Genomic DNA, 8,566 nt, shown 5'->3' with positions numbered 1-8,566 from the left:
TAAATGAGCTATCAGACTAGGATCCATCCCATCCAGTAGTTGATACCAATAGAGTTGCCACAAACGGCCTTGATATCCCAAGTCTAGATTTGGGACAATCGACCAGAGTTCTCACTCCTGATTGTTATTTTGTGCCCCTGTTGGAAAGTACAGATGGGGATGTGGGGGCAGCAAAATCCAGAGCGATCATGCCCCTATGGTGGAATAACATGCTAACATTCACTAACTAACTAGACTCAAGAATGACCCATAAATCAGATCTTGGAGGGTGGCTGGTACCTGTACCCCAGCAGAGTTAGTGTCTTTGGGAGAAGAAAGGTACAAAAAAATGATTCACTGCGTTTAAAAAGTACAGGGTTGAGAAATTGCGCTGGTGAGGTTACAGTTCCAATTTCCGCTAAAATTCAATTGCATAATTTCACATCTAAAATCTTCCATGAACCGGTGCAATCGGGCAGTGTAGTCAAACGGAACTGTTTCTTTTCTTTCCATTTAAAAAGTATTCCATGATGTATTTAAGAGTGGTAATCTGGTGCAGTTTTATTAATACAGCTGCAAATTGGTTTATCACCAAAATTAAGCATTTTTACTAAGCTCCTCCACCTGTGAGTAACCCAATTTAAAATCACCTGAAAATGACTTTTAAAACGATTTAATAGTTTCATTGGTGTACACTCGTCAGTTTCTTAGTAAATTAAATATTTTTTGATATGAAGAAAATGTTAAAACGTGCTTTCTAATGCCTGTGCCCCTAAGAAAATGAGCGCAATTTGAAGAGCCTTCCCGAACCAGCGCAATTGACGTCACATAATTTTGAGCTGGGGGCACCGGCAGTTTTGTGGACGGGACCCGATCCGGGTGAACTGGATCTTGAACTATCGAAAAAGATCGCGAAAAAAACGAGCGTGAGTGGTTTTGGGAGTAACTCACGTGTGTTTAAAGTTCCCCGATCGTTTGGCTGATTCTGCCTGGATTACACTGATATAACTAGTAGAAATAAGCCAAAACCCTACCCCTACCGCTTATCATTCCTTTTTATATGCATCTGACACAAATTACTGCACACAAGAGTGTTTCAAGGCCATAAAACATTTGTGAATCTGCTGATGTTCACAAAGTGCTTGAGTATCATGTTTACAGCATTAACAATAGATCTTGCAGTATATACCTATGCATCCTGTGTATAATCTGGGTTCAAGCTATTGGACTCATACTATTTATTAATGCCACCTAAACCCCAGTATTGGATTATAACTGTGAACTCACACCTTGTTGTCAATTATTGTTTGCAAAATATATACTCTCTGTCTAACTTCATTTTGTTAGCGGGCATTTGGGTAATCTTTGTCAACCTGCTCCATGTCCTTGATAGCAGACAAAAGGTTCCAAATGTCTCCCGGCACCACAAAAAGGCTATTAATGAGTTGCATCTCAGTGGAATTGACCAGGGTTCTTCATATTCAATATTAGTTTAAATTTATAGTAGCATTTATAGTGGCATTTCTGAGTTTAGCCCATAAAATCAAGCACCATTATATTAATGGAACTATTGTGATCCAGGCAGTTAGTGAAGACAGCAGTTTTTGTTTCCTTCAGTTCAACTGGTAAATCTTGATGCAAGTCAGGGGATAATGACCCTGTTTTCCCCGCCCAATAAATATTGGATATTTTGTGCACTACAAATGCTTCTCCAAATAGATTACTTGAAATTCAATCTCATTGTTCAGTGGTTTAATACGTTCAGTAGCCCACAAGTACTTTAGTATTTTACTACATAATTTATATGCAATAATAAGGTCAAGTAAATCTCAATAAATATAAAAGCCCCACATTGATAATAAATGCAACATTTTAATTATAGCTTCATATGATATATAGTCAAGGAACAGATGAATAACTGTCCTATGACAAGTTTACCAAGTCTCACAGAGGATTTTTATAATTTGCATTAAGTGAAATGAAGGATACACATGAAGGACAACATGAATCTCCTTTTCAGTTTTTAAAATAGAAACATCAGTGAAAACTGTTTTCCATAAATTTCTAATATGAACTATGAACCAGTGTACCATGGAAAGATAAATGCGTGTAAGCAGATGACACAGTGACAAGCTTGTTGTTGCTCCACTGGACAAAAGGATATGACCTCAAGTCTGTCATTCCCATGTAGTGAATTATTACTTTTAGGAACTGGATAGGCCATTTAGACCCTTGGAGCCTGTTCTGCCATTCAATGAGATCACGGCTGATCTGCGACCTAACTCCATATACCTGCCTTTGCCCCATATCCCTTAATACATTTGATTAACAAAAATCTATCAATTTCAGATTTAAAACTAACAATTAATCTGGCATTCATTTCCATCTGCAGAAGAGAGTTCCAAACTTCTACCACCCCTTGTGTGTAGAAGTGTTTCCTAATTTCACTCCAGAAAGGTCTGGCTCTAATACTTAGACTATGTCCCCTTGTCCTAGACTCACATAAAAACATAATAACTTAAGAAATAGGAGCAGAAGTACACCATTGGCCCCTCGAGCCTGCTCCGCCATCTAATAAAATCATGGCTGATCTGATCAGCTTCACTTCCCTGCCTGCTCCCCATAATCCTTTATTCCGTTATCGCTCAAAAATCTGTCCATCTCTGCCTTAAATATATTCAATGACCCAGCCTCCACAGCTCGCTGAGGCAGAGAATTCTATAGATTTACAACACTCTGAGAGAAGAAATTCCTCCTCATCTCAGTTTTAAGTGGGCGGCCCCTTATTCTGAGATTATGTCCCCTAGTTTAATTTCCCCCATGAGTGGAAATATCCTCTCTGCATCCACCTTGTTGAGCCTCCTCATTATCTTATATGTTTCAATAAGATCATCTCTCATTCTTCTGAACTCCAATGTGTATAGGCCCAACTTACTCAACCTATCCTCATAAGTCAACCCCCTCATCTCCAAAAGCAACCAAGTGAACCTTCTCTGAACAGCCTCCAATGCAAGTATATCCTTCCTTAAATACGGAGACCAAAACTGTACCCTGTACTCTAGCGGCCTGAACTTGGTCAAAGCTAAGGTGTTGCCCAAAGGACCGCCGAGAGACCTGGCTGTACTTTGGCAAGGAGATTCCTCAAAAAGATCTGCAAAGACCGCTCGGCAGCAAAAAAACAACTTTTGCCCCGAATGTGGATGGCAGCGGGCGGGAGTTCCCGATTTTGGCGGCAAATGCAATCCTCGCCAAAGTGCTGCCAAGGATTGAGTCGGGCCCAGGGAGGGGGGAACACATGAAATTAAAATTTAGGCAAAAAAAAAATCCAAGGGACCCCATCACCTGAATTGCTGTAAAAAAAAAATTAAAAGAAGCTTACTAACCTTTTTTTGCAGGTCTTCATATTTACCATTAGGTTTAGACCTGCCTCCACGCAGCAGCCTTTCCCCTGCTGCCGCCGACTTCCGCCCAGAGAAATCTGGCAGATCAGCGGGCAGTTCCCAGTTGTCCTGCCCTCCCGCCAGTGGGAGGCTAGAGGAAATTGGCACCGAGGGGAGACCGCCCAAAAAACTCAACGGCAGTTGGCAGAAGTGGGCGGTGAGTGCACCAAGTTCGGGGCCTAGATGTGGCCTCACCAATACCCTGTACAGTTGTAGCAGGACTTCTCCTGTTTTATATTCTATCCCCCTTGCAATAAAGGCCAACATTCCATTTGCCTTCCTGATTACTTGCTGTACCTGTATACTAAAGTTTTGTGTTTCATGCACGAGGACCCCCAGGTCCCTCTGTACTGCAGTACTTTGCAATTTTTCTCCATATAAATTATAATTTGCTTTTTTATTATTTCTGCCAAAGTGGATAACCTCACATTTTCCCACATTATATTTCATCTGCCAAGCCTTTGCCCACTCACTTAGCCTGTCTATATCCATTTGCAGATTTTTTTGTGTCTTCCTCACAATTTGCTTTCTCACCCATCTTTGTATCATCAGCAAACTTGGCTACATTACACTCGGTCCCTTCATCTAAGTCATTAACATAGTTGATGCCCCAGCACTGATCCCTGCGGCACCCCACTAGTTACTGTTTGCCAACCGGAAAATGACCCATTGATCCCGACTCTCTGTTTTCTATTAGTTAGCCAATCCTCTAGCGGAAGTAGTTTCTCTCTATCTACCCTATCTGTTCCGCTTAATATCTTGAAAACTTTGATCAAATCACCCCTGAACCTTCTAAAATCCAGGATTACAACCCTAGTTTGTAGGGCTGGATTTTCGGATCTGCTTATTTTGGGGCGGTAATGGCGGTGGGGCGGTAAAGTTTGTGCCCAAGAACAGTTTGTGCCTCAGTCAGAAAAATTCAGCAGCTGGGCACTGTGTAAGGGGTGGAGCGCTAAGGGAGGTGACACCTCCCTTAGGGCTCTAGACCCGCTGAGCAAGCGAAAATCCTGAGCTAAACAGCCAGCCTCGGAGCGCTCTAAGATAGGCCTGAGGGAAAGAAATACTTGAAGAAAAAACACCAAAAACATTCCCAATAAATAACTCACCACAATATAAATCACAAAAGAAACAAAATAAAACACAATTACTCTTATCTGAGGTCGACATCATTTAGCCATTACAGCTCGGGCTGCCTGCTTTCCCAGGTGGTCCCAGCAGGGCGCTCAACAGAGTGTAATGGAGCGGGTGGTAGCCAAAAATCGAGCCGGTGTCGCAACCAAGGGTGTTGCACACCGGGTGGTAATGCTCCGTGCCCTGCCAAAAGTCCCGGCGGGGTGCTGAAAGCTGACCACCTGCCTGGAATAGCTTACCGCCGCCACTGCTGCCCCTCTGGGAAGCTAACAGGGGTGGTAGAAGGTGGAAAATCCAGCCCCAGGTATCATTATTATGGTAAACCTACACAACACACCTTCCAAGGCCAATATATTCTTCCTAAGGTGTGGTGCCCAGAACTGCTCACAGTACTCCAGGTGTGGTCTAACCAGGGCTTTGTATGGAGGGAGCAGCGTGAGGTGTCCCGGCCCGGAAATCGGCACGGTCCCGGCCTGCAAGACCATCAGCAGGCTGGGGCCATTGGAGGGAGCAGCGTACGGCGGCATACCACTGCAGGGAGCAGCGCGTGCTGCTGCAGGAGGGCGACGGCTGCGAAGCCAGGTCGCTGATTGCAGTGCGGGCAGGCACAACAGGAGGGGTGAAGGAATGGCAAGAATTTGTAGAAGGAAGTGACCGGAGCGCAGGTGAGACGTGAGTTTGGGCCCAAAAGAGACAAAGGCCTAGGGACAGCATGGGCCAGCCCACACTGTGATATGTGTGCATGCTAGGTCCGTGCAGCAGAGCTGGTCTCCAGTTGTCTTGGGCAATCCTTGCCACTGGACCAAGACCTAGCTCTGTCAAGCGCATGTGATGCCTGATGTGCAATGGCCACCACATGTTAAAAAAATCCACGCATAGGCATCTTCCACCCTTCAAGTTGTGGTTCTGGATCTGGAGTATTTGGTCCTTCGTTGAAACACCTGTGAACTCATCCCTTTTTGGCGTGGAAGCAATTCATCTTCACTTCGAGGGACTGCCTATGATGATGATAGCTGAAGCATGACTTCTAGCCCCTTTGTTCATTAATGTTATTTACGGAAGGAAACCCACATACCCAGCCCGGCCTATAGGTGACTCCAGTCCCACACCATCATGGTTGATTCTTAATTGCGTTTCTAGTCCTCTAGATATAAAGGCTAGCATTCCATTAACCTTTTTGATTATTTTCAGGACCTGTTCATGACATTTTATTGATCTATTTACCTAGTCCCCCAAGTCTATTTAGACCTCCACCGGTTTTATCTTTCACTATTTAGAAACTACCCTGTTCTATCCTTTTTAGGTCCAAAGTGGATGACTTCACAATTGCCTACATTGTATTTCATTTGCCACAGGTTTGCCTAGTTGCTTAATCAGTAAACATTAATTCTAAGGATGTGGGCATCACTGCCAAGGCTGGAAGGTTTTGTTCATCCCTAGTTGCCCTGCAAAGCTGCTGGTGAACCAGTGCCCTGACTGCTGCAGGAAGCAGTTTGATTCGGTGGCTTGCTATGCCGCTTCAGAACGCAATTAAGAATCAAACACGGTGGTGTGGGACTGGAGTCACCTATAGGCCGGGCTGGGTACGTGGGTTTCCTTCCGTAAAGAACATTAATGAACAAATTGGATTTTTACTGCAGTCTAACTGCTTCATGACCACTTTTACTGATACCAGCTTTAACATTTTTTTTTCAGGTTTAAAAAAACTAAATTCAAATTTTCAAACTTCCATGGTTGGATTTGAACTTGCACTCTCTGGATCAGTAGATCAACAGCACAATGACTACACTACCGTATCTCTACATTCTTAAATGTGTTATTATGGGAGGCACTGAGTGGAGGCCCAGTAGTTTATGACAGTGAGAGAAGGAAAATGAGCAAGTGCTATGGTGGCAGGTTACAGTGCAGCATTATTGAAGGCCTGTAACTATAAAAGAGTAAAGTGGAAGTGTACTTTAGCACACTTTAGTGTCCTGGCTAATATTTATCCCTCAATCAATATAACAAAAAAAAAACAGATTATCTGGTCATTATCAGATTGCTGTTTGTGGGAGCTTGCTGTGCGCAAATTGGCTGCCATGTTTCCCACATTACAAAAGTACTTCATTGGCTGTAAAACGCTTTGAGACATCCGGTGGTCATGAAAAGCGCTATAAAAATCCAAGTCTTTTATCAACACAATATCCATTGTTGGTATCCTAGAACATCTTTTAAATTTACATTTTTGGTGAATCTTTGGTGCTAATCAAGGTGATGTCAGTAGAGGACAATGGGCACTTTCCCACTTGTCATCTGATGTTAACATTAAACATTCTCAGGTCAGGTACCACATGATCAGTTGCAGAGTAAGGCTCCATCTACTCCGGCACAACAGTGTCCCTTAACCACAACTGCAGATGGGAAACTTTTATTGCAGCGTGTGAATTTTTCCATTTCATGCACTTATCTCTGCAACTATTCCGAATGAGATGATCAGTTTTGTGACAAGTTCTGGGTAGATTTATAACATAGGTTTGTGCATGCTAAGTTCAATATTCAAACTATGCTAATTCCATTCACTTAACCTCAACTCACTCCCATGTGTCTTCCCTTCTGTAATAAAGAAACAATATAATCAACTATCTCTCTATATTTTTTCTTTTTTTCTATCACATACCTTTTCAGTAATTCCCAAACATAAGTCACAATTTCCAGATGTCAGACACATTCCGTATTGAAGGAAGTGGAAAGGAGTTAGCAGAAGTCCTGATCTCAGTCTAATTTAGAAATGCAAATGTTGCTAATCGACTAGAATGTAGCATCTTTGTTAAAGAAGAGAGAGAAGAATAAAATGGGAAACTATAGAACGGTTAGTTCTAATGCTAGTTGTGGGCAAATACTTAGAATAAATTATTGAAGACATGGCTTGGAAATCCCAGCCTCCCCGGGTCCATATGGAGTGTGCACGGACCCGGGAAGGCATTGCAAAAGCCGGTTTTCAGCGCACAATGGCATGCACTGAAAAACGGCTTTTCCAATCTGTTAAGCTGGAGCTTGACAGATCTCACGCATATCGGGAGCAAGGACATTTGCAAGAGCAAGATTGCGGTATTTACCCATACCTTGCCCAGCAAATGTCCTCAAAATTCTTGCGCTTGATAAAAGCAGGCGCCTAGCCTACTTTTACAGGCGTAAGAGTTTACAAACATACAAAAATATAATAAAATTAAATTGCATAAACATGTATTATTTTTAAAAATCTTGCCCACTACATTACATTTATGTTTAACCATAATAAAAAAACTTTTTAAAAACTTGTAATTTTTTTTTCTCTCAGATATTTATTAACTTTAATTTCAATTAACTTTAATTATTTGAGGTGTGTTTTTTATTTTTTATTACATGTGTTTAGTGTCTTTGTTTTTTTTTCTCATTAATAGCAATGAGAACTCGTAGATACGGAGTTCTCATTGCTATTAATGAGAAAGCTGTGGAATACTGTACCTGATTGGCTGAGCAGTCACACGTGACTGCACCTTCTGCGTGGGAACCAGGAGGATGGGAGCGCACTTCGCAGTGCGGGAAGAGAAGGCCTCCCCACCGGAATCCCACGCTCCTCACGGATCAACAGGTACATTCGTAGAAATGTTTCAAGTCGGAGGCAATTGCCCGCAGGAAGCTTCCAACCACAATTTCAGCCCCATTATTTTATGAGTATTCAAAAATACATCAGATAATCAAGACCAGCCAGTACAGATTTGTTAAAGGCAATGGGCTGGATTTTTGGTTGTCCAATGCCTCAGTTAGCGGCCAGAGGGGGCTAATGGGAGCGTAAGAAATTAACAACTGATACTGCAGCGTTTAGTGCCCCGACTGAAAATTCATGAGCGGCTCACCGGGTGCGCAAACCAGTAGCGTCTGGCTGTTGACATATTCCTGATGCAATGGCACGGTTGCGCCCTTGTCTGTAAATTAGGTGAGACCGCCTCATTTAAAGGCCGCCAAGAACAACGTCTGGAAAAACATTCGGTACAGGT

Source organism: Pristiophorus japonicus, chromosome 4, assembly GCF_044704955.1.
Source record: "Pristiophorus japonicus isolate sPriJap1 chromosome 4, sPriJap1.hap1, whole genome shotgun sequence".
Taxonomy (NCBI): domain Eukaryota; kingdom Metazoa; phylum Chordata; class Chondrichthyes; family Pristiophoridae; genus Pristiophorus; species Pristiophorus japonicus.
The sequence above is the reverse complement of the archived record's forward strand: the minus strand, read 5'-3'. Positions refer to the sequence as shown.